This window comes from Mustelus asterias, chromosome 18 (genome assembly GCF_964213995.1).
Source record: "Mustelus asterias chromosome 18, sMusAst1.hap1.1, whole genome shotgun sequence".
NCBI lineage: Eukaryota > Metazoa > Chordata > Chondrichthyes > Carcharhiniformes > Triakidae > Mustelus > Mustelus asterias.
In genome coordinates, this window is record NC_135818.1 from 32,467,057 (window position 1) to 32,490,013 (window position 22,957).

General features: G+C 67.8%; 1 protein-coding gene across 1 annotated transcript in view; it reads left to right on the forward strand.

Annotated features, from left to right (window-relative positions):
• Positions 1–22,957, forward strand: part of scfd1 (sec1 family domain containing 1) — a 451,124-nt gene that overhangs the window by 367,745 nt on the left and 60,422 nt on the right. The window lies entirely within an intron of this gene.

A 22,957-nucleotide genomic window follows, 5' to 3' on the forward strand; every position in this document is an offset into this window, starting at 1 on the left:
CGAGCTGCAGGGCATGTGTGCGAGCTGCAGGGTGTGTGTGCGAGCTGCAGGGTGTGTGTGCGAGCTGCAGGGCGTGTGTGCGAGCTGCAGTGTGTGTGCGAGCTGCAGTGTGTGTGCGAGCTGCAGTGTGTGTGCGAGCTGCAGTGTGTGTGCGAGCTGCAGTGTGTGTGCGAGCTGCAGGGCGTGTGCGGGCTGCAGGGTATGTGCGGGCTGCAGGGTATGTGCGGGCTGCAGGGTTTGTGCGGGCTGCAGGGTGTGTGTGCGAGCTGCAGGGTGTGTGTGCGAGCTGCAGGGTGTGTGTGCGAGCTGCAGGGTGTGTGCGAGCTGCAGGGTGTGTGCGAGCTGCAGGGCGTGTGTGCGAGCTGCAGGGCGTGTGTGCGAGCTGCAGGGCGTGTGTGCGAGCTGCAGGGCGTGTGTTCGAGCTGCAGGGCGTGTGTGCGAGCTGCAGGGCGTGTGTGCGAGCTGCAGGGCGTGTGTGCGAGCTGCAAGGCGTGTGTGCGAGCTGCAGGGGGTGTGCGTGAGCTGCAGGGCGTGTGCGCGAGCTGCCGGGCGTGTGCGCGAGCTGCCGGGCGTGTGCGCGAGCTGCAGGGCGTGTGTGCGAGCTGCAGGGCGTGTGTGCGAGTTGCAGGGCGTGTGTGCGAGCTGCAGGGCGTGTGTGCGAGCTGCAGGGTGTGTGCGAGCTGCAGGACGTGTGTGCGAGCTGCAGGACGTGTGTGCGAGCTGCAGGACGTGTGTGCGAGCTGCAGGGCGTGTGTGCGAGCTGCAGGGTGTGTGCGAGCTGCAGGGTGTGTGCGTGCTGCAGCGTGTGTGTGCGAGCTGCAGGGTGTGTGCGAGCTGCAGGGTGTGTGCGAGCTGCAGGACGTGTGTGCGAGCTGCAGGGCGTGTGTGCGAGCTGCAGGGCGTGTGTGCGAGCTGCAGGGTGTGTGTGCGGGCTGCAGGTTGTGTGTGCGAGCTGCAGGGTGTGTGCGAGCTGCGGGGCGTGTGTGCGAGCTGCGGGGCGTGTGTGCGAGCTGCGGGGCGTGTGTGCGAGCTGCGGGGCGTGTGTGCGAGCTGCGGGGCGTGTGTGCGAGCTGCAGGGCGTGTGTGCGAGCTGCAGGGCGTGTGTGCGAGCTGCAGGGCGTGTGTGCGAGCTGCAGGGCGTGTGTGCGAGCTGCAGGGCGTGTGTGCGAGCTGCAGGGCGTGTGTGCGAGCTGCAGGGCGTGTGTGCGAGCTGCAGGGCGTGTGCGCGAGAAGGGGCGTGTGCGCGAGAAGCAGGGCGTGTGCGCGAGCTGCAGGGCGTGTGCGCGAGCTGCAGGGCGTGTGCGCGAGCTGCAGGGCGTGTGTGCGAGCTGCAGGGGGTGTGCGTGAGCTGCAGGGCGTGTGTGCGAGCTGCAGGGCGTGTGTGCGAGCTGCAGGGCGTGTGTGTGAGCTGCAGGGTGTGTGCGAGCTGCAGGGCGTGTGTGCGAGCTGCGGGGCGTGTGTGCGAGCTGCGGGGCGTGTGTGCGAGCTGCAGGGCGTGTGTGCGAGCTGCAGGGCGTGTGTGCGAGCTGCAGGGCGTGTGTGCGAGCTGCAGGGCGTGTGTGCGAGCTGCAGGGCGTGTGTGCGAGCTGCAGGGCGTGTGCGCGAGCTGCAGGGCGTGTGCGCGAGCTGCAGGGCGTGTGCGCGAGCTGCAGGTAGTGTGCGCGAGCTGCAGGGGTTGTGCGCGAGCTGCAGGGGTTGTGCGCGAGCTGCAGGGGTTGTGCGCGAGCTGCAGGGTGTGTGTGCGAGCTGCAGGGTGTGTGTGTGAGCTGCAGGGGGTGTGCGAGCTGCAGGGTGTGTGTGCACCTGCAGGGTGTGTGTGCGAGCTGCAGGGTGTGTGCGAGCTGCAGGGGGTGTGTGCGAGCTGCAGGGTGTGTGCGAGCTGCAGGGGGTGTGTGAGCTGCAGGGTGTGTGTGTGAGCTGCAGAGGGTGTGTGAGCTGCAGGGTGTGTGTGTGAGCTGCAGGGTGTGTGCGAGCTGCAGGGTGTGTGCGAGCTGCAGTGTGTGTGTGCGAGCTGCAGGGTGTGTGTGAGCTGCAGGGGGTGTGCGAGCTGCAGGGTGTGTGTGCACCTGCAGGGTGTGTGTGCGAGCTGCAGGGGGTGTGTGCACCTGCAGGGTGTGTGTGCGAGCTGCAGGGTGTGTGTGCACCTGCAGGGTGTGTGTGTGAGCTGCAGGGTGTGTGTGTGAGCTGCAGGGGGTGTGCGTGAGTTGCAGGGTGTGTGTGCGAGCTGCAGGGTGTGTGTGCGAGCTGCAGGGCATGTGTGTGAGTTGCAGGGCGTGTGCGCGAGCTGCAGGGCGTGTGTGCGAGCTGCAGGACGTGTGCGAGCTGCAGGGTGTGTGTGCGAGCTGCAGGGAGTGTGTGCGAGCTGCAGGGAGTGTGTGCGAGCTGCAGGGAGTGTGTGCGAGCTGCAGGACGTGTGCGAGTGGCAGGGTGTGTGTGCGAGCTGCAGGGCGTGTGCGCGAGCTGCAGGGCGTGTGCGCGAGCTGCAGGGTGTGTGCGCGAGCCGCAGGGTGTGTGTGCGAGCTGCAGGAGGTGTGTGAGCTGCAGGGCGTGTGCGTGAGCTGCAGGGTGTGTGCGCCAGCCGCAGGACGTGTGCGAGCTGCAGGACGTGTGTGCGAGCTGCAGGGTGTGTGTGCGAGCTGCAGGACGTGTGCGCGAGCTGCAGGGCGTGTGTGCGAGCTGCAGGGCGTGTGTGCGAGCTGCAGGGCGTGTGTGCGAGCTGCAGGACGTGTGTGCGAGCTGCAGGGCGTGTGTGCGAGCTGCAGGGTGTGTGTGCGAGCTGCAGGGTGTGTGTGCGAGCTGCAGGGTGTCTGCGAGCTGCAGGGCGTGTGTGCGAGCTGCAGGGCGTGTGTGCGAGCTGCGGGGCGTGTGTGCGAGCTGCGGGGCGTGTGTGCGAGCTGCGGGGCGTGTGTGCGAGCTGCAGGGCGTGTGTGCGAGCTGCAGGGCGTGTGTGCGAGCTGCAGGGCGTGTGTGCGAGCTGCAGGGCGTGTGTGCGAGCTGCAGGGCGTGTGTGCGAGCTGCAGGGCGTGTGCGCGAGCTGCAGGGCGTGTGCGCGAGCTGCAGGGTGTGTGCGCGAGCTGCAGGTAGTGTGCGCGAGCTGCAGGGGTTGTGCGCGAGCTGCAGGGGATGTGCGCGAGCTGCAGGGGATGTGCGCGAGCTGCAGGGGGTGTGTGCGAGCTGCAGGATGTGTGCGAGCTGCAGGGCGTGTGCGCGAGCTGCAGGGCGTGTGCGAGCTGCAGTGCGTGTGTGAGGCATGTGCAGGCTGCAGGGCTGGTGCGAGCCGCAGTGCGTGTACAAGTCTTGTATAAACTGCAGGGCATGTGAGAGGTGTGTGCGAGCTGCAAGGCAAGGCTTGTGCGAGCTGCAGGGTGTGTGTGTGAGCTGCAAGGCTTGTGCGAGCTGCAGGGAGTGTGCGAGCTGCAGGGTGTGTGTGCGAGCTGCAGGGTGTGTGTGCGAGCTGCAGGGTGTGTGTGCGAGCTGCAGGGCATGTGTGTGAGTTGCAGGGCGTGTGCGCGAGCTGCAGGGTGTGTGTGCGAGCTGCAGGACGTGTGCGAGCTGCAGGGTGTGTGTGCGACCTGCAGGGAGTGTGTGCGAGCTGCAGGGAGTGTGTGCGAGCTGCAGGACGTGTGCGAGTGGCAGGGCGTGTGTGCGAGCTGCAGGGTGTGTGCGCGAGCTGCAGGGTGTGTGCGCGAGCTGCAGGGTGTGCGTGCGAGCTGCAGGGTGTGCGCGTGAGCTGCAGGGTATGTGCGAGCTGCAGGGTGTGTGCGTGAGCTGCAGGGTGTGTGCGCGAGCTGCAGGGTGTGTGCGCGAGCTGCAGGGCGTGTGTGCGAGCTGCAGGGCGTGTGTGCGAGCTACAGGGCGTGTGTGCGAGCTGCAGGGCGTGTGTGCGAGCTGCAGGGCGTGTGTGCGAGCTGCAGGGCGTGTGTGCGAGCTGCAGGGCGTGTGTGCGAGCTGCAGGGCGTGTGTGCGAGCTGCAGGGCGTGTGTGCGAGCTGCAGGGCGTGTGTGCGAGCTGCAGGGCGTGTGTGCGAGCTGCAGGGCGTGTGTGCGAGCTGCAGGGCGTGTGTGCGAGCTGCAGGGCGTGTGTGTGAGTTGCAGGGCGTGTGTGCGGGCTGCAGGGGGTGTGTGAGCTGCAGGGTGTGTGTGTGAGCTGCAGGGTGTGTGTGTGAGCTGCAGGGTGTGTGCGTGAGTTGCAGGGTGTGTGTGCGGGCTGCAGGGTGTGTGTGAGCTGCAGGGTGTGTGTGTGAGCTGCAGGGTGTGTGTGTGAGCTGCAGGGTGTGTGTGTGAGCTGCAGGGTGTGTGTGGGAGCTGCAGGGTGTGTGTGTGAGCTGCAGGGTGTGTGTGGGAGCTGCAGGGTGTGTGTGTGAGCTGCAGGGTGTGTGTGTGAGCTGCAGGATGTGTGCGTGAGTTGCAGGGTGTGTGCGCGGGCTGCAGGGGGTGTGTGAGCTGCAGGGTGTGTGTGTGAGCTGCAGGGTGTGTGTGCGAGCTGCAGGGGGTGTGCGAGCTGCAGTGTGTGTGTGCGAGCTGCAGGGGGTGTGCGAGCTGCAGGGTGTATGTGCGAGCTGCAGGGTGTGTGTGCGAGCTGCAGGGGGTGTGCGAGCTGCAGGGGGTGTGTGCGAGCTGCAGGGTGTGTACGAGCTGCAGGGTGTGTGTGCGAGCTGCAGCGTGTGTGTGTGAGCTGCAGGGGGTGTGTGCGAGCTGCAGGGTGTGTGTGCGAGCTGCAGGGTGTGTGTGCGAGCTGCAGGGTGTGTGTGCGAGCTGCAGGGTGTGTGTGCGAGCTGCAGGGTGTGTGTGCGAGCTGCAGGGGGTGTGCGAGCTGCAGGGTGTGTGTGCGAGCTGCAGGGTGTGTGTGCGAGCTGCAGGGTGTGTGTGCACCTGCAGGGTGTGTGTGCGAGCTGCAGGGTGTGTGTGCGAGCTGCAGGGTGTGTGTGCGAGCTGCAGGGGGTGTGCGAGCTGCAGGGTGTGTGTGCACCTGCAGGGTGTGTGTGCGAGCTGCAGGGTGTGTGTGCGAGCTGCAGGGTGTGTGTGCGAGCTGCAGGGGGTGTGCGAGCTGCAGGGTGTGTGTGCGAGCTGCAGGGTGTGTGTGCGAGCTGCAGGGTGTGTGTGCGAGCTGCAGGGTGTGTGTGCGAGCTGCAGGGTGTGTGTGCGAGCTGCAGGGGGTGTGCGAGCTGCAGGGTGTGTGTGCACCTGCAGGGTGTGTGTGCGAGCTGCAGGGGGTGTGTGCACCTGCAGGGTGTGTGTGCGAGCTGCAGGGTGTGTGCGAGCTGCAGGGGGTGTGTGCGAGCTGCAGGGTGTGTGCGAGCTGCAGGGGGTGTGTGAGCTGCAGGGTGTGTGTGTGAGCTGCAGGGGGTGTGTGAGCTGCAGGGTGTGTGTGTGAGCTGCAGGGTGTGTGCGAGCTGCAGGGTGTGTGTGCGAGCTGCAGGGGGTGTGCGAGCTGCAGGGTGTGTGTGCGAGCTGCAGGGTGTGTGTGCGAGCTGCAGGGTGTGTGTGCGAGCTGCAGGGTGTGTGTGTGAGCTGCAGGGGGTGTGCGAGCTGCAGGGTGTGTGTGCACCTGCAGGGTGTGTGTGCGAGCTGCAGGGTGTGTGCGAGCTGCAGGGGGTGTGTGCGAGCTGCAGGGTGTGTGCGAGCTGCAGGGGGTGTGCGAGCTGCAGGGTGTGTGTGTGAGCTGCAGAGGGTGTGTGAGCTGCAGGGTGTGTGTGTGAGCTGCAGGGTGTGTGCGAGCTGCAGGGTGTGTGCGAGCTGCAGTGTGTGTGTGCGAGCTGCAGGGTGTGTGTGAGCTGCAGGGGGTGTGCGAGCTGCAGGGTGTGTGTGCACCTGCAGGGTGTGTGTGCGAGCTGCAGGGGGTGTGTGCACCTGCAGGGTGTGTGTGCGAGCTGCAGGGTGTGTGTGCACCTGCAGGGTGTGTGTGTGAGCTGCAGGGTGTGTGTGTGAGCTGCAGGGGGTGTGCGTGAGTTGCAGGGTGTGTGTGCGAGCTGCAGGGTGTGTGTGCGAGCTGCAGGGCATGTGTGTGAGCTGCAGGACGTGTGCGAGCTGCAGGGTGTGTGTGCGAGCTGCAGGGAGTGTGTGCGAGCTGCAGGGAGTGTGTGCGAGCTGCAGGACGTGTGCGAGTGGCAGGGTGTGTGTGCGAGCTGCAGGGCGTGTGTGCGAGCTGCAGGGCGTGTGCGCGAGCTGCAGGGTGTGTGCGCGAGCCGCAGGACGTGTGCGAGCTGCAGGACGTGTGTGCGTGCTGCAGGACGTGTGTGCGAGCTGCAGGGCGTGTGTGCGAGCTGCAGGGTGTGTGTGCGAGCTGCAGGACGTGTGCGCGAGCTGCAGGGCGTGTGTGCGAGCTGCAGGGCGTGTGTGCGAGCTGCAGGGTGTGTGTGCGAGCTGCAGGACGTGTGTGCGAGCTGCAGGGCGTGTGTGCGAGCTGCAGGGCGTGTGTGCGAGCTGCAGGGTGTGTGTGCGAGCTGCAGGGTGTGTGCGAGCTGCAGGGCGTGTGTGCGAGCTGCAGGGCGTGTGTGCGAGCTGCGGGGCGTGTGTGCGAGCTGCGGGGCGTGTGTGCGAGCTGCGGGGCGTGTGTGCGAGCTGCAGGGCGTGTGTGCGAGCTGCAGGGCGTGTGTGCGAGCTGCAGGGCGTGTGTGCGAGCTGCAGGGCGTGTGTGCGAGCTGCAGGGCGTGTGTGCGAGCTGCAGGGCGTGTGCGCGAGCTGCAGGGCGTGTGCGCGAGCTGCAGGGCGTGTGCGCGAGCTGCAGGTAGTGTGCGCGAGCTGCAGGGGTTGTGCGCGAGCTGCAGGGGATGTGCGCGAGCTGCAGGGGATGTGCGCGAGCTGCAGGTGGTGTGCGCGAGCTGCAGGATGTGTGCGAGCTGCAGGGCGTGTGCGCGAGCTGCAGGGCGTGTGCGAGCTGCAGTGCGTGTGTGAGGCATGTGCAGGCTGCAGGGCTGGTGCGAGCCGCAGTGCGTGTACAAGTCTTGTATAAACTGCAGGGCATGTGAGAGGTGTGTGCGAGCTGCAAGGCAAGGCTTGTGCGAGCTGCAGGGTGTGTGTGTGAGCTGCAAGGCTTGTGCGAGCTGCAGGGAGTGTGCGAGCTGCAGGGTGTGTGTGCGAGCTGCAGGGTGTGTGTGCGAGCTGCAGGGTGTGTGTGCGAGCTGCAGGGCATGTGTGTGAGTTGCAGGGCGTGTGCGCGAGCTGCAGGGTGTGTGTGCGAGCTGCAGGACGTGTGCGAGCTGCAGGGTGTGTGTGCGACCTGCAGGGAGTGTGTGCGAGCTGCAGGGAGTGTGTGCGAGCTGCAGGACGTGTGCGAGTGGCAGGGCGTGTGTGCGAGCTGCAGGGCGTGTGCGCGAGCTGCAGGGTGTGTGCGCGAGCCGCAGGGTGTGTGTGCGAGCCGCAGGAGGTGTGTGAGCTGCAGGGCGTGTGCGCGAGCTGCAGGGTGTGTGCGCGAGCCGCAGGACGTGTGCGAGCTGCAGGACGTGTGCGCGAGCTGCAGGGCGTGTGTGCGCGCTGCAGGGTGTGTGCGAGCTGCAGGGCATGTGTGCGAGCTGCAGGGTGTGTGTGCGAGCTGCAGGGTGTGTGTGCGAGCTGCAGGGTGTGTGTGCGAGCTGCAGGGCGTGTGTGCGAGCTGCAGTGTGTGTGCGAGCTGCAGTGTGTGTGCGAGCTGCAGTGTGTGTGCGAGCTGCAGTGTGTGTGCGAGCTGCAGTGTGTGTGCGAGCTGCAGGGCGTGTGCGGGCTGCAGGGTATGTGCGGGCTGCAGGGTATGTGCGGGCTGCAGGGTTTGTGCGGGCTGCAGGGCGTGTGTGCGAGCTGCAGGGTGTGTGTGCGAGCTGCAGGGTGTGTGTGCGAGCTGCAGGGTGTGTGCGAGCTGCAGGGTGTGTGCGAGCTGCAGGGCGTGTGTGCGAGCTGCAGGGCGTGTGTGCGAGCTGCAGGGCGTGTGTGCGAGCTGCAGGGCGTGTGTGCGAGCTGCAGGGCGTGTGTGCGAGCTGCAGGGCGTGTGTGCGAGCTGCAGGGCGTGTGTGCGAGCTGCAGGGCGTGTGTGCGAGCTGCAAGCCGTGTGTGCGAGCTGCAGGGGGTGTGCGTGAGCTGCAGGGCGTGTGCGCGAGCTGCCGGGCGTGTGCGCGAGCTGCCGGGCGTGTGCGCGAGCTGCAGGGCGTGTGTGCGAGCTGCAGGGCGTGTGTGCGAGTTGCAGGGCGTGTGTGCGAGCTGCAGGGCGTGTGTGCGAGCTGCAGGGTGTGTGCGAGCTGCAGGACGTGTGTGCGAGCTGCAGGACGTGTGTGCGAGCTGCAGGACGTGTGTGCGAGCTGCAGGGCGTGTGTGCGAGCTGCAGGGTGTGTGCGAGCTGCAGGGTGTGTGCGTGCTGCAGCGTGTGTGTGCGAGCTGCAGGGTGTGTGCGAGCTGCAGGGTGTGTGCGAGCTGCAGGACGTGTGTGCGAGCTGCAGGGCGTGTGTGCGAGCTGCAGGGTGTGTGTGCGAGCTGCAGGGTGTGTGTGCGGGCTGCAGGTTGTGTGTGCGAGCTGCAGGGTGTGTGCGAGCTGCGGGGCGTGTGTGCGAGCTGCGGGGCGTGTGTGCGAGCTGCGGGGCGTGTGTGCGAGCTGCGGGGCGTGTGTGCGAGCTGCGGGGCGTGTGTGCGAGCTGCAGGGCGTGTGTGCGAGCTGCAGGGCGTGTGTGCGAGCTGCAGGGCGTGTGTGCGAGCTGCAGGGCGTGTGTGCGAGCTGCAGGGCGTGTGTGCGAGCTGCAGGGCGTGTGTGCGAGCTGCAGGGCGTGTGTGCGAGCTGCAGGGCGTGTGCGCGAGAAGGGGCGTGTGCGCGAGAAGCAGGGCGTGTGCGCGAGCTGCAGGGCGTGTGCGCGAGCTGCAGGGCGTGTGCGCGAGCTGCAGGGCGTGTGCGCGAGCTGCAGGGCGTGTGTGCGAGCTGCAGGGGGTGTGCGTGAGCTGCAGGGCGTGTGTGCGAGCTGCAGGGCGTGTGTGCGAGCTGCAGGGCGTGTGTGCGAGCTGCAGGGTGTGTGCGAGCTGCAGGGCGTGTGTGCGAGCTGCGGGGCGTGTGTGCGAGCTGCGGGGCGTGTGTGCGAGCTGCGGGGCGTGTGTGCGAGCTGCAGGGCGTGTGTGCGAGCTGCAGGGCGTGTGTGCGAGCTGCAGGGCGTGTGTGCGAGCTGCAGGGCGTGTGTGCGAGCTGCAGGGCGTGTGTGCGAGCTGCAGGGCGTGTGCGCGAGCTGCAGGGCGTGTGCGCGAGCTGCAGGGTGTGTGCGCGAGCTGCAGGTAGTGTGCGCGAGCTGCAGGGGTTGTGCGCGAGCTGCAGGGGATGTGCGCGAGCTGCAGGGGATGTGCGCGAGCTGCAGGGGGTGTGTGCGAGCTGCAGGATGTGTGCGAGCTGCAGGGCGTGTGCGCGAGCTGCAGGGCGTGTGCGAGCTGCAGTGCGTGTGTGAGGCATGTGCAGGCTGCAGGGCTGGTGCGAGCCGCAGTGCGTGTACAAGTCTTGTATAAACTGCAGGGCATGTGAGAGGTGTGTGCGAGCTGCAAGGCAAGGCTTGTGCGAGCTGCAGGGTGTGTGTGTGAGCTGCAAGGCTTGTGTGAGCTGCAAGGCTTGTGCGAGCTGCAGGGAGTGTGCGAGCTGCAGGGTGTGTGTGCGAGCTGCAGGGTGTGTGTGCGAGCTGCAGGGTGTGTGTGCGAGCTGCAGGGCATGTGTGTGAGTTGCAGGGCGTGTGCGCGAGCTGCAGGGTGTGTGTGCAAGCTGCAGGACGTGTGCGAGCTGCAGGGTGTGTGTGCGACCTGCAGGGAGTGTGTGCGAGCTGCAGGGAGTGTGTGCGAGCTGCAGGACGTGTGCGAGTGGCAGGGCGTGTGTGCGAGCTGCAGGGTGTGTGTGCGAGCCGCAGGAGGTGTGTGAGCTGCAGGGCGTGTGCGCGAGCTGCAGGGTGTGTGCGCGAGCCGCAGGACGTGTGCGAGCCGCAGGACGTGTGCGCGAGCTGCAGGGCGTGTGTGCGCGCTGCAGGGTGTGTGCGAGCTGCAGGGCATGTGTGCGAGCTGCAGGGTGTGTGTGCGAGCTGCAGGGTGTGTGTGCGAGCTGCAGGGCGTGTGTGCGAGCTGCAGTGTGTGTGCGAGCTGCAGTGTGTGTGCGAGCTGCAGTGTGTGTGCGAGCTGCAGTGTGTGTGCGAGCTGCAGTGTGTGTGCGAGCTGCAGTGTGTGTGCGAGCTGCAGTGTGTGTGCGAGCTGCAGGGCGTGTGCGGGCTGCAGGGTATGTGCGGGCTGCAGGGTATGTGCGGGCTGCAGGGTTTGTGCGGGCTGCAGGGTGTGTGTGCGAGCTGCAGGGTGTGTGTGCGAGCTGCAGGGTGTGTGTGCGAGCTGCAGGGTGTGTGCGAGCTGCAGGGCGTGTGTGCGAGCTGCAGGGCGTGTGTGCGAGCTGCAGGGCGTGTGTGCGAGCTGCAGGGCGTGTGTGCGAGCTGCAGGGCGTGTGTGCGAGCTGCAGGGCGTGTGTGCGAGCTGCAGGGCGTGTGTGCGAGCTGCAAGGCGTGTGTGCGAGCTGCAGGGGGTGTGCGTGAGCTGCAGGGCGTGTGCGCGAGCTGCCGGGCGTGTGCGCGAGCTGCCGGGCGTGTGCGCGAGCTGCAGGGCGTGTGTGCGAGCTGCAGGGCGTGTGTGCGAGTTGCAGGGCGTGTGTGCGAGTTGCAGGGCGTGTGTGCGAGCTGCAGGGTGTGTGCGAGCTGCAGGACGTGTGTGCGAGCTGCAGGACGTGTGTGCGAGCTGCAGGGCGTGTGTGCGAGCTGCAGGGTGTGTGCGAGCTGCAGGGTGTGTGCGTGCTGCAGCGTGTGTGTGCGAGCTGCAGGGTGTGTGCGAGCTGCAGGACGTGTGTGCGAGCTGCAGGGCGTGTGTGCGAGCTGCAGGGTGTGTGTGCGAGCTGCAGGGTGTGTGTGCGGGCTGCAGGTTGTGTGTGCGAGCTGCAGGGTGTGTGCGAGCTGCAGGGCGTGTGTGCGAGCTGCGGGGCGTGTGTGCGAGCTGCGGGGCGTGTGTGCGAGCTGCGGGGCGTGTGTGCGAGCTGCGGGGCGTGTGTGCGAGCTGCGGGGCGTGTGTGCGAGCTGCGGGGCGTGTGTGCGAGCTGCAGGGCGTGTGTGCGAGCTGCAGGGCGTGTGTGCGAGCTGCAGGGCGTGTGTGCGAGCTGCAGGGCGTGTGTGCGAGCTGCAGGGCGTGTGTGCGAGCTGCAGGGCGTGTGTGCGAGCTGCAGGGCGTGTGTGCGAGCTGCAGGGCGTGTGTGCGAGCTGCAGGGCGTGTGCGCGAGCTGCAGGGCGTGTGCGCGAGCTGCAGGGCGTGTGCGCGAGCTGCAGGGTGTGTGCGCGAGCTGCAGGGCGTGTGCGCGAGCTGCAGGGAGTGTGCGCGAGCTGCAGGTGTTGTGTGCGAGCTGCAGGGGATGTGTGCGAGCTGCAGGGGATGTGTGCGAGCTGCAGGGGATGTGTGCGAGCTGCAGGCGGTGTGTGCGAGCTGCAGGGGGTGTGCGCGAGCTGCAGGATATGCGCGAGCTGCAGGGCGTGTGCGCGAGCTGCAGGGCGACTGCGCGAGCTGCAGGGCGTCTGCGCGGGCTGCAGGGTGTGCGCGAGCTGGAGGGTGTGTGCGCGAGCTGCAGGGTGTGTGTGCGAGCTGCAGGACATGTGCGAGCAGCAGGGCGTGTGTGTGAGCTGCAGGGTGTTTGTGCGAGCTGCAGGGTGTGTGCGAGCTGCAGGGCATCTGCGCGAGCTGCAGGGCGTCCGCGCGGGCTGCAGGGTGTGCGCGAGCTGGAGGGTGTGTGCGCGAGCTGCAGGGTGTGTGTGCGAGCTGCAGGACATGTGCGAGCAGCAGGGCGTGTGTGTGAGCTGCAGGGTGTGTGTGCGAGCTGCAGGGCATCTGCGCGAGCTGCAGGGTGTGTGCGAGCTGCAGGACGTGTGTGCGAGCTGCAGGGCGTGTGTGCGAGCTGCAGGGTGTGTGTGCGAGCTGCAGGGTGTGTGTGCGGGCTGCAGGTTGTGTGTGCGAGCTGCAGGGTGTGTGCGAGCTGCAGGGCGTGTGTGCGAGCTGCGGGGCGTGTGTGCGAGCTGCGGGGCGTGTGTGCGAGCTGCGGGGCGTGTGTGCGAGCTGCGGGGCGTGTGTGCGAGCTGCAGGGCGTGTGTGCGAGCTGCAGGGCATGTGTGCGAGCTGCAGGGCGTGTGTGCGAGCTGCAGGGCGTGTGTGCGAGCTGCAGGGCGTGTGTGTGAGCTGCAGGGCGTGTGTGCGAGCTGCAGGGCGTGTGCGCGAGAAGGGGCGTGTGCGCGAGAAGCAGGGCGTGTGCGCGAGCTGCAGGGCGTGTGCGCGAGCTGCAGGGCGTGTGCGCGAGCTGCAGGGCGTGTGCGCGAGCTGCAGGGCGTGTGTGCGAGCTGCAGGGGGTGTGCGTGAGCAGCAGGGCGTGTGTGCGAGCTGCAGGGCGTGTGTGCGAGCTGCAGGGCGTGTGTGCGAGCTGCAGGGCGTGTGTGCGAGCTGCAGGGTGTGTGAGAGCTGCAGGGCGTGTGTGCGAGCTGCAGGGCGTGTGTGCGAGCTGCAGGGCGTGTGTGCGAGCTGCAGGGCGTGTGTGCGAGCTGCAGGGCGTGTGTGCGAGCTGCAGGGCGTGTGTGCGAGCTGCAGGGCGTGTGTGCGAGCTGCAGGGTGTGTGTGCGAGCTGCAGGGTGTGTGTGCGAGCTGCAGGGTGTGCGTGCGAGCTGCAGGGTGTGCGTGCGAGCTGCAGGGCGTGTGTGCGAGCTGCAGGGCGTGTGTGCGAGCTGCAGGGCGTGTGTGCGAGCTGCAGGGCGTGTGTGCGAGCTGCAGGGCGTGTGCGCGAGCTGCAGGGCGTGTGCGCGAGCTGCAGGGTGTGTGCGCGAGCTGCAGGGTGTGTGCGCGAGCTGCAGGGCGTGTGCGCGAGCTGCAGGGAGTGTGCGCGAGCTGCAGGTGTTGTGTGCGAGCTGCAGGGGATGTGTGCGAGCTGCAGGGGATGTGTGCGAGCTGCAGGGGATGTGTGCGAGCTGCAGGCGGTGTGTGCGAGCTGCAGGGGGTGTGCGCGAGCTGCAGGATATGCGCGAGCTGCAGGGCGTGTGCGCGAGCTGCAGGGCGACTGCGCGAGCTGCAGGGCGTCTGCGCGGGCTGCAGGGTGTGCGCGAGCTGGAGGGTGTGTGCGCGAGCTGCAGGGTGTGTGTGCGAGCTGCAGGACATGTGCGAGCAGCAGGGCGTGTGTGTGAGCTGCAGGGTGTTTGTGCGAGCTGCAGGGTGTGTGCGAGCTGCAGGGCATCTGCGCGAGCTGCAGGGCGTCTGCGCGGGCTGCAGGGTGTGCGCGAGCTGGAGGGTGTGTGCGCGAGCTGCAGGGTGTGTGTGCGAGCTGCAGGACATGTGCGAGCAGCAGGGCGTGTGTGTGAGCTGCAGGGTGTGTGTGCGAGCTGCAGGGCATCTGCGCGAGCTGCAGGGTGTGTGCGAGCTGCAGGACGTGTGTGCGAGCTGCAGGGCGTGTGTGCGAGCTGCAGGGTGTGTGTGCGAGCTGCAGGGTGTGTGTGCGGGCTGCAGGTTGTGTGTGCGAGCTGCAGGGTGTGTGCGAGCTGCAGGGCGTGTGTGCGAGCTGCGGGGCGTGTGTGCGAGCTGCGGGGCGTGTGTGCGAGCTGCGGGGCGTGTGTGCGAGCTGCGGGGCGTGTGTGCGAGCTGCGGGGCGTGTGTGCGAGCTGCAGGGCGTGTGTGCGAGCTGCAGGGCGTGTGTGCGAGCTGCAGGGCGTGTGTGCGAGCTGCAGGGCGTGTGTGCGAGCTGCAGGGCGTGTGTGCGAGCTGCAGGGCGTGTGTGCGAGCTGCAGGGCGTGTGTGCGAGCTGCAGGGCGTGTGTGCGAGCTGCAGGGCGTGTGTGCGAGCTGCAGGGCGTGTGTGCGAGCTGCAGGGCGTGTGCGCGAGAAGGGGCGTGTGCGCGAGAAGCAGGGCGTGTGCGCGAGCTGCAGGGCGTGTGCGCGAGCTGCAGGGCGTGTGCGCGAGCTGCAGGGCGTGTGCGCGAGCTGCAGGGTGTGTGTGCGAGCTGCAGGGGGTGTGCGCGAGCTGCAGGGCGTGTGTGCGAGCTGCAGGGCGTGTGTGCGAGCTGCAGGGCGTGTGTGCGAGCTGCAGGGTGTGTGAGAGCTGCAGGGCGTGTGTGCGAGCTGCAGGGCGTGTGTGCGAGCTGCAGGGCGTGTGTGCGAGCTGCAGGGCGTGTGTGCAAGCTGCAGGGCGTGTGTGCGAGCTGCAGGGCGTGTGTGCGAGCTGCAGGGCGTGTGTGCGAGCTGCAGGGCGTGTGTGCGAGCTGCAGGGCGTGTGTGCGAGCTGCAGGGCGTGTGTGCGAGCTGCAGGGTGTGTGTGCGAGCTGCAGGGTGTGTGTGCGAGCTGCAGGGTGTGCGTGCGAGCTGCAGGGTGTGCGTGCGAGCTGCAGGGCGTGCGTGCGAGCTGCAGGGCGTGTGTGCGAGCTGCAGGGCGTGTGTGCGAGCTGCAGGGCGTGTGTGCGAGCTGCAGGGCGTGTGCGCGAGCTGCAGGGCGTGTGCGCGAGCTGCAGGGCGTGTGCGCGAGCTGCAGGGTGTGTGCGCGAGCTGCAGGGCGTGTGCGCGAGCTGCAGGGAGTGTGCGCGAGCTGCAGGTGTTGTGTGCGAGCTGCAGGTGTTGTGTGCGAGCTGCAGGGGATGTGTGCGAGCTGCAGGGGATGTGTGCGAGCTGCAGGCGGTGTGTGCGAGCTGCAGGGGGTGTGCGCGAGCTGCAGGATATGCGCGAGCTGCAGGGCGTGTGCGCGAGCTGCAGGGCGACTGCACGAGCTGCAGGGCGTCTGCGCGGTCTGCAGGGTGTGCGCGAGCTGGAGGGTGTGTGCGCGAGCTGCAGGGTGTGTGTGCGAGCTGCAGGACATGTGCGAGCAGCAGGGCGTGTGTGTGAGCTGCAGGGTGTGTGTGCGAGCTGCAGGGCATCTGCGCGAGCTGCAGGGCGTCTGCCCGAGCTGCAGAGTGTGCGCGAGCTGCATGGTGTGTGCGAGCTGCAGGGTGTGAACGTGAGCTGCAGGGTGTGTGCGAGCTGCAGGGGGTGTGTGAGCTGCAGGGTGTGTGTGCGAGCTGCAGGGTGTGTGTGCGAGCTGCAGGGTGTGTGCGAGCTGCAGGGTGTGTGCGCGAGCTGCAGGGTGTGAACGTGAGCTGCAGGGTGTGTGCGCGAGCTGCAGGGTGTGTGCGCGAGCTGCAGGGTGTGTGTGAGCTGCTGGGTGTGTGCGCGAGCTGCAGGGTGTGTGCGCGAGCTGCAGGGTGTGTGTGAGCTGCAGGGTGTGTGCGCGAGCTGCAGGGTGTGTGCGCGAGCTGCAGGGCGTGTGCGCGAGCTGCAGGGCGTGTGTGCGAGCTGCAGGGTGTGTGTGTGAGCTGCAGGGCGTGTGTGCGAGCTGCAGGGTGTGTGTGTGAGCTGCAGGGCGTGTGCTTGAGCTGCAGGGTGTGTGCGCGAGCTGCAGGGCGTGTGTGCGAGCTGCAGGGTGTGTGTGAGCTGCAGGGTGTGTGTGAGCTGCAGGGCGTGTGCTTGAGCTGCAGGGTGTGTGCGAGCTGCAGGGTGTGTGCGCGAGCTGCAGGGTGTGTGTGAGCTGCAGGGCGTGTGCTTGAGCTGCAGGGTGTGTGCTCGAGCTGCAGGGTGTGTGCGTGAGCTGCTAGGGGTGTGCGAGCTGCAGGGTGTGTGTGCGAGCTGCAGGGTGTGTGTGAGCTGCAGGGCGTGTGTGAGCTGCAGGGCGTGTGTGAGCTGCAGGGCGTGTGTGTGAGCTGCAGGGTGTGTGTGCGAGCTGCAGGGTGTGTGCTCGAGCTGCAGGGTGTGTGCGTGAGCTGCTAGGGGTGAGCGAGCTGCAGGGTGTGTGCGCGAGCTGCTAGGGGTGTGCGAGCTGCAGGGCGTGTGCGCGAGCTGCAGGGTGTGTGCGCGAGCTGCAGGGTGTGTGCGCGAGCTGCAGGGTGTGTGCGCGAGCTGCAGGGTGTGTGCGCGAGCTGCAGGGTGTGTGCGCGAGCTGCAGGGTGTGTGCGCGAGCTGCAAGGTGTGTGCGCGAGCTGCAGGACGTGTGCGAGCTGCAGGACGTGTGCGCGAGCTGCAGGGCGTGTGTGCGCGCTGCAGGGTGTGTGCGAGCTGCAGGGCATGTGTGCGAGCTGCAGGGTGTGTGTGCGAGCTGCAGGGCGTGTGTGCGAGCTGCAGTGTGTGTGCGAGCTGCAGTGTGTGTGCGAGCTGCAGTGTGTGTGCGAGCTGCAGTGTGTGTGCGAGCTGCAGTGTGTGTGCGAGCTGCAGTGTGTGTGCGAGCTGCAGTGTGTGTGCGAGCTGCAGGGCGTGTGCGAGGTGCAGGGCGTGTGCGGGCTGCAGGGTATGTGCGGGCTGCAGGGTATGTGCGGGCTGCAGGGTTTGTGCGGGCTGCAGGGTGTGTGTGCGAGCTGCAGGGTGTGTGTGCGAGCTGCAGGGTGTGTGTGCGAGCTGCAGGGTGTGTGCGAGCTGCAGGGCGTGTGTGCGAGCTGCAGGGCGTGTGTGCGAGCTGCAGGGCGTGTGTGCGAGCTGCAGGGCGTGTGTGCGAGCTGCAGGGCGTGTGTGCGAGCTGCAGGGCGTGTGTGCGAGCTGCAGGGCGTGTGTGCGAGCTGCAGGGCGTGTGTGCGAGCTGCAGGGCGTGTGCGCGAGCTGCCGGGCGTGTGCGCGAGCTGCCGGGCGTGTGCGCGAGCTGCAGGGCGTGTGTGTGAGCTGCAGGGCGTGTGTGCGAGTTGCAGGGCGTGTGTGCGAGTTGCAGGGCGTGTGTGCGAGCTGCAGGGCGTGTGTGCGAGCTGCAGGGTGTGTGCGAGCTGCAGGACGTGTGTGCGAGCTGCAGGACGTGTGTGCGAGCTGCAGGGCGTGTGTGCGAGCTGCAGGGTGTGTGCGAGCTGCAGGGTGTGTGCGAGCTGCAGCGTGTGTGTGCGAGCTGCAGGGTGTGTGCGAGCTGCAGGACGTGTGTGCGAGCTGCAGGGCGTGTGTGCGAGCTGCAGGGTGTGTGTGCGAGCTGCAGGGTGTGTGTGCGGGCTGCAGGTTGTGTGTGCGAGCTGCAGGGTGTGTGCGAGCTGCAGGGCGTGTGTGCGAGCTGCGGGGCATGTGTGCGAGCTGCGGGGCGTGTGTGCGAGCTGCGGGGCGTGTGTGCGAGCTGCGGGGCGTGTGTGCGAGCTGCGGGGCGTGTGTGCGAGCTGCGGGGCGTGTGTGCGAGCTGCGGGGCGTGTGTGCGAGCTGCGGGGCGTGTGTGCGAGCTGCGGGGCGTGTGTGCGAGCTGCGGGGCGTGTGTGCGAGCTGCGGGGCGTGTGTGCGAGCTGCGGGGCGTGTGTGCGAGCTGCAGGGCGTGTGTGCGAGCTGCAGGGCGTGTGTGCGAGCTGCAGGGCGTGTGTGCGAGCTGCAGGGCGTGTGTGCGAGCTGCAGGGTGTGTGCGCGAGCTGCAGGGCGTGTGCGCGAGCTGCAGGGAGTGTGCGCGAGCTACAGGTGTTGTGCGCGTGCTGCAGGGGATGTGTGCGAGCTGCAGGGGATGTGTGCGAGCTGCAGGGGATGTGTGCGAGCTGCAGGCGGTGTGTGCGAGCTGCAGGGGGTGTGTGCGAGCTGCAGGATATGCGCGAGCTGCAGGGCGTGTGCGCGAGCTGCAGGGCGACTGCGCGAGCTGCAGGGCGTCTGCGCGGGCTGCAGGGTGTGCGCGAGCTGGAGGGTGTGGGCGCGAGCTGCAGGGTGTGTGTGCGAGCTGCAAGACATGTGCGAGCTGCAGGGCGTGTGTGTGAGCTGCAGGGTGTTTGTGCGAGCTGCAGGACATGTGCGAGCTGCAGGGTGTGTGCGAGCTGCAGGGTGTGTGCGAGCTGGAGGGTGTGTGCGCGGGCTGCAGTGCGTGTGCGAGCTGCAGGGTGTGTGTGTGAGCTGCAGTGCGTGTGCGAGCTGCAGGGTGTGTGTGCGAGCTGCAGGGTGTGTGTGCGAGCTGCAGGGTGTGTGCGCGAGCTGCAGGGTGTGTGCGAGCTGCAGGGTGTGTGCGCGAGCTGCAGGGTGTGTGCGAGCTGCAGGGTGTGTCTGCGAGCTGCAGGGCGTGTGTGTGAGCTGCAGGGTGTGTGCGAGCTGCAGGGTGTGTCTGCGAGCTGCAGGGCGTGTGCGCGAGCTGCAGGGTGTGTGCGAGCTGCAGGGTGTGTGCGAGCTGCAGGGTGTGTGCGCGAGCTGCAGGGTGTGTGCGCGAGCTGCAGGGTGTGTGCGCGAGCTGCAGGGTGTGTGCGCGAGCTGCAGGGTGTGTGCGCGAGCTGCAGGGTGTGTGCGCGAGCTGCAGGGTGTGTGCGCGAGCTGCAGGGTGTGTGCGCGAGCTGCAGGGTGTGTGCGCGAGCTGGAGGGTGTGTGTGCGAGCTGCAGGGTGTGTGCGAGCTGCAGGGTGTGTGCGAGCTGCAGAGTGTGTGCGAGCTGCAGGGTGTGTGCGCGAGCTGCAGGGTGTGTGTGAGCTGCAGTGTGTGTGCGAGCTGCAGGGTGTGTGTGAGCTGCAGGGTGTGTGCGAGCTGCAGGGTGTGTGCGCGAGCTGCAGGGTGTGTGCGCGAGCTGCAGGGTGTGTGCGAGCTGCAGAGTGTGTGCGCGAGCTGCAGGGTGTGTGCGAGCTGCAGAGTGTGTGCGCGAGCTGCAGGGTGTGTGCGAGCTGCAGAGTGTGTGCGCGAGCTGCAGGGTGTGTGCGCGAGCTGCAGGGTGTGTGCGTGAGCTGCAGGGTGTGAACGTGAGCTGCAGGGTGTGAACGTGAGCTGCAGGGTGTGTGTGCGAGCTGCAGGGTGTGTGCGCGAGCTGCAGGGTGTGTGTGAGCTGCAGGGTGTGTGCGCGAGCTGCAGGGTGTGTGTGAGCTGCAGGGTGTGAACGTGAGCTGCAGGGTGTGTGTGTGAGCTGCAGGGTGTGTGCGCGAGCTGCAGGGTGTGTGTGAGCTGCAGGGTGTGTGCGCGAGCTGCAGGGTGTGTGTGAGCTGCAGGGTGTGAACGTGAGCTGCAGGGTGTGTGCGCGAGCTGCAGGGTGTGTGCGCGAGCTGCAGGGTGTGTGCGCGAGCTGCAGGGTGTGTGTGAGCTGCAGGGTGTGAACGTGAGCTGCAGGGTGTGTGTGCGAGCTGCAGGGTGTGTGCGCGAGCTGCAGGGTGTGTGCGCGAGCTGCAGGGTGTGTGTGAGCTGCAGGGTGTGTGTGAGCTGCAGGGTGTGTGTGAGCTGCAGGGTGTGTGTGAGCTGCAGGGTGTGTGTGAGCTGCAGGGTGTGTGTGAGCTGCAGGGTGTGTGTGAGCTGCAGGGTGTGTGTGAGCTGCAGGGTGTGTGCGCGAGCTGCAGGGTGTGTGCGCGAGCTGCAGGGTGTGTGCGCGAGCTGCAGGGTGTGTGCGCGAGCTGCAGGGTGTGTGCGCGAGCTGCAGGGTGTGTGCGCGAGCTGCAGGGTGTGTGCGCGAGCTGCAGGGTGTGTGCGCGAGCTGCAGGGTGTGTGCGCGAGCTGCAGGGTGTGTGTGAGCTGCAGGGTGTGTGCGAGCTGCAGGGTGTGTGCGAGCTGCATGGTGAGTGCGAGCTGCAGGGTGTGTGCTCGAGCTGCAGGGTGTGAACGTGAGCTGCAGGGCGTGTGTGCGAGCTGCAGGGTGTGTGCGCGAGCTGCAGGGTGTGTGTGCGAGCTGCAGGGTGTGTGCGCGAGCTGCAGGGTGTGTGCGCGAGCTGCAGGGTGTGTGTGAGCTGCAGGGTGTGTGTGAGCTGCAGGGCGTGTGTGAGCTGCAGGGTGTGTGCGCGAGCTGCAGGGTGTGTGCGCGAGCTGCTAGGGGTGTGCGAGCTGCAGGGCGTGTGCGCGAGCTGCAGGGTGTGTGCGCGAGCTGCTAGGGGTGTGCGAGCTGCAGGGCGTGTGCGCGGGCTGCAGGGTGTGTGCGCGAGCCGCAGGGTGTGTGTGCGAGCTGCAGGGTGTGTGTGAGCTGCAGGGTGTGTGTGAGCTGCAGGGTGTGTGCGCGAGCTGCAGGGTGTGTGCGCGAGCTGCAGGGTGTGTGCGCGAGCTGCAGGGTGTGTGCGCGAGCTGCAGGGTGTGTGCGCGAGCTGCAGGGTGTGTGCGCGAGCTGCAAGGTGTGTGCGCGAGCTGCAGGGTGTGTGCGCGAGCTGCAGGGTGTGCGCGAGCTGCAGGGTGTGTGCGCGAGCTGCAGGGTGTGTGCGCGAGCTGCAGGGTGTGTGCGCGAGCTGCAGGGTGTGTGCGCGAGCCGCAGGGTGTGTGTGCGAGCTGCAGGGTGTGTGTGAGCTGCAGGGTGTGTGTGAGCTGCAGGGTGTGTGCGCGAGCTGCAGGGTGTGTGCGCGAGCTGCAGGGTGTGTGCGCGAGCTGCAGGGTGTGTGCGCGAGCTGCAGGGTGTGTGCGCGAGCTGCAAGGTGTGTGCGCGAGCTGCAGGGTGTGTGCGCGAGCTGCACGGTGTGCGCGAGCTGCAGGGTGTGTGCGCGAGCTGCAGGGTGTGTGCGCGAGCTGCAGGGTGTGTGCGCGAGCTGCAGGGTGTGTGCGCGAGCTGCAGGGCGTGTGTGCGAGCTGCAGGACGTGTGCGAGCTGCAGGGTGTGTGTGCGAGCTGCAGGGAGTGTGTGCGAGCTGCAGGGAGTGTGTGCGAGCTGCAGGACGTGTGCGAGTGGCAGGGTGTGTGTGCGAGCTGCAGGGCGTGTGCGCGAGCTGCAGGGTGTGTGCGCGAGCCGCAGGGTGTGTGTGCGAGCTGCAGGAGGTGTGTGAGCTGCAGGACGTGTGCGCGAGCTGCAGGGCGTGTGTGCGCGCTGCAGGGTGTGTGCGAGCTGCAGGGCATGTGTGCGAGCTGCAGGGTGTGTGTGCGAGCTTCAGGGTGTGTGTGCGAGCTGCAGGGTGTGTGTGCGAGCTGCAGGGTGTGTGTGCGAGCTGCAGGGCGTGTGTGCGAGCTGCAGTGTGTGTGCGAGCTGCAGTGTGTGTGCGAGCTGCAGGGCATGTGCGGGCTGCAGGGTATGTGCGGCCTGCAGGGTATGTGCGAGCTGCAGGGTGTGTGTGCGAGCTGCAGGGTGTGTGTGCGAGCTGCGGGGTGTGTGTGCGAGCTGCAGGGTGTGTGTGCGAGCTGCGGGGTGTGTGTGCGAGCTGCAGGGTGTGTGCGAGCTGCAGGGCATGTGTGCGAGCTGCAGGGCATGTGTGCGAGCTGCAGGGCGTGTGTGCGAGCTGCAGGGTGTGTGTGCGAGCTGCAGGGCGTGTGTGCAAGCTGCAGGGCGTGTGTGCGAGCTGCAAGGCGTGTGTGCGAGCTGCAGGGGGTGTGCGTGAGCTGCGGGGCGTGTGCGCGAGCTGCAGGGCGTGTGCGCGAGCTGCAGGGCGTGTGTGCGAGCTGCAGGGTGTGTGCGAGCTGCAGGACGTGTGTGCGAGCTGCAGGGTGTGTGCGAGCTGCAGGGCGTGTGTGCGAGCTGCAGGGTGTGTGCGAGCTGCAGGACGTGTGTGCGTGCTGCAGGACGTGTGTGCGAGCTGCAGGGCGTGTGTGCGAGCTGCAGGGTGTGTGTGCGAGCTGCAGGACGTGTGTGCGAGCTGCAGGGCGTGTGTGCGAGCTGCCGGGTGTGTGTGCGAGCTGCAGGGTGTGTGTGCGAGCTGCAGGGTGTGTGCAAGCTGCAGGGCGTGTGTGCGAGCTGCAGGGCGTGTGTGCGAGCTGCGGGGCGTGTGTGCGAGCTGCAGGGTGTGTGTGCGAGCTGCAGGGCGTGTGTGCGAGCTGCAGGGCGTGTGTGCGAGCTGCAGGGCGTGTGTGCGAGCTGCAGGGCGTGTGTGCGAGCTGCAGGGCGTGTGTGCGAGCTGCAGGGCGTGTGCGCGAGCTGCAGGGCGTGTGCGCGAGCTGCAGGGCGTGTGCGCGAGCTGCAGGGCGTGTGCGCGAGCTGCAGGGCGTGTGCGCGAGCTGCAGGTAGTGTGCGCGAGCTGCAGGGGTTGTGCGCGAGCTGCAGGGGATGTGCGCGAGCTGCAGGGGATGTGCGCGAGCTGCAGGGGGTGTGTGCGAGCTGCAGGATGTGTGCGAGCTGCAGGGCGTGTGCGCGAGCTGCAGGGCGTGTGCGAGCTGCAGTGCGTGTGTGAGGCATGTGCAGGCTGCAGGGCTGGTGCGAGCCGCAGTGCGTGTACAAGTCTTGTATAAACTGCAGGGCATGTGAGAGGTGTGTGCGAGCTGCAAGGCAAGGCTTGTGCGAGCTGCAGGGTGTGTGTGTAAGCTGCAAGGCTTGTGCGAGCTGCAGGGAGTGTGCGAGCTGCAGGGTGTGTGTGCGAGCTGCAGGGTGTGTGTGCGAGCTGCAGGGTGTGTGTGCGAGCTGCAGGGTGTGTGTGCGAGCTGCAGGGTGTGTGTGCGAGCTGCAGGGTGTGTGTGCGAGCTGCAGGGCATGTGTGTGAGTTGCCGGGCGTGTGCGCGAGCTGCAGGGTGTGTGTGCGAGCTGCAGGACGTGTGCGAGCTGCAGGGTGTGTGTGCGAGCTGCAGGGAGTGTGTGCGAGCTGCAGGGAGTGTGTGCGAGCTGCAGGACGTGTGCGAGTGGCAGGGTGTGTGTGCAAGCTGCAGGGCGTGTGCGCGAGCTGCAGGGTGTGTGCGCGAGCCGCAGGAGGTGTGTGAGCTGCAGGGCGTGTGCGTGAGCTGCAGGGTGTGTGCGCGAGCCGCAGGACGTGTGCGAGCTGCAGGACGTGTGCGCGAGCTGCAGGGCGTGTGTGCGCGCTGCAGGGTGTGTGCGAGCTGCAGGGCATGTGTGCGAGCTGCAGTGTGTGTGCGAGCTGCAGTGTGTGTGCGAGCTGCAGTGTGTGTGCGAGCTGCAGTGTGTGTGCGAGCTGCAGGGCGTGTGCGGGCTGCAGGGTATGTGCGGGCTGCAGGGTATGTGCGGGCTGCAGGGTTTGTGCGGGCTGCAGGGTGTGTGTGCGAGCTGCAGGGTGTGTGTGCGAGCTGCAGGGTGTGTGTGCGAGCTGCAGGGTGTGTGTGCGAGCTGCAGGGCGTGTGTGCGAGCTGCAGGGCGTGTGTGCGAGCTGCAGGGTGTGTGCGAGCTGCAGGGCGTGTGTGCGAGCTGCAGGGCGTGTGTGCGAGCTGCAGGGCGTGTGTGCGAGCTGCAGGGT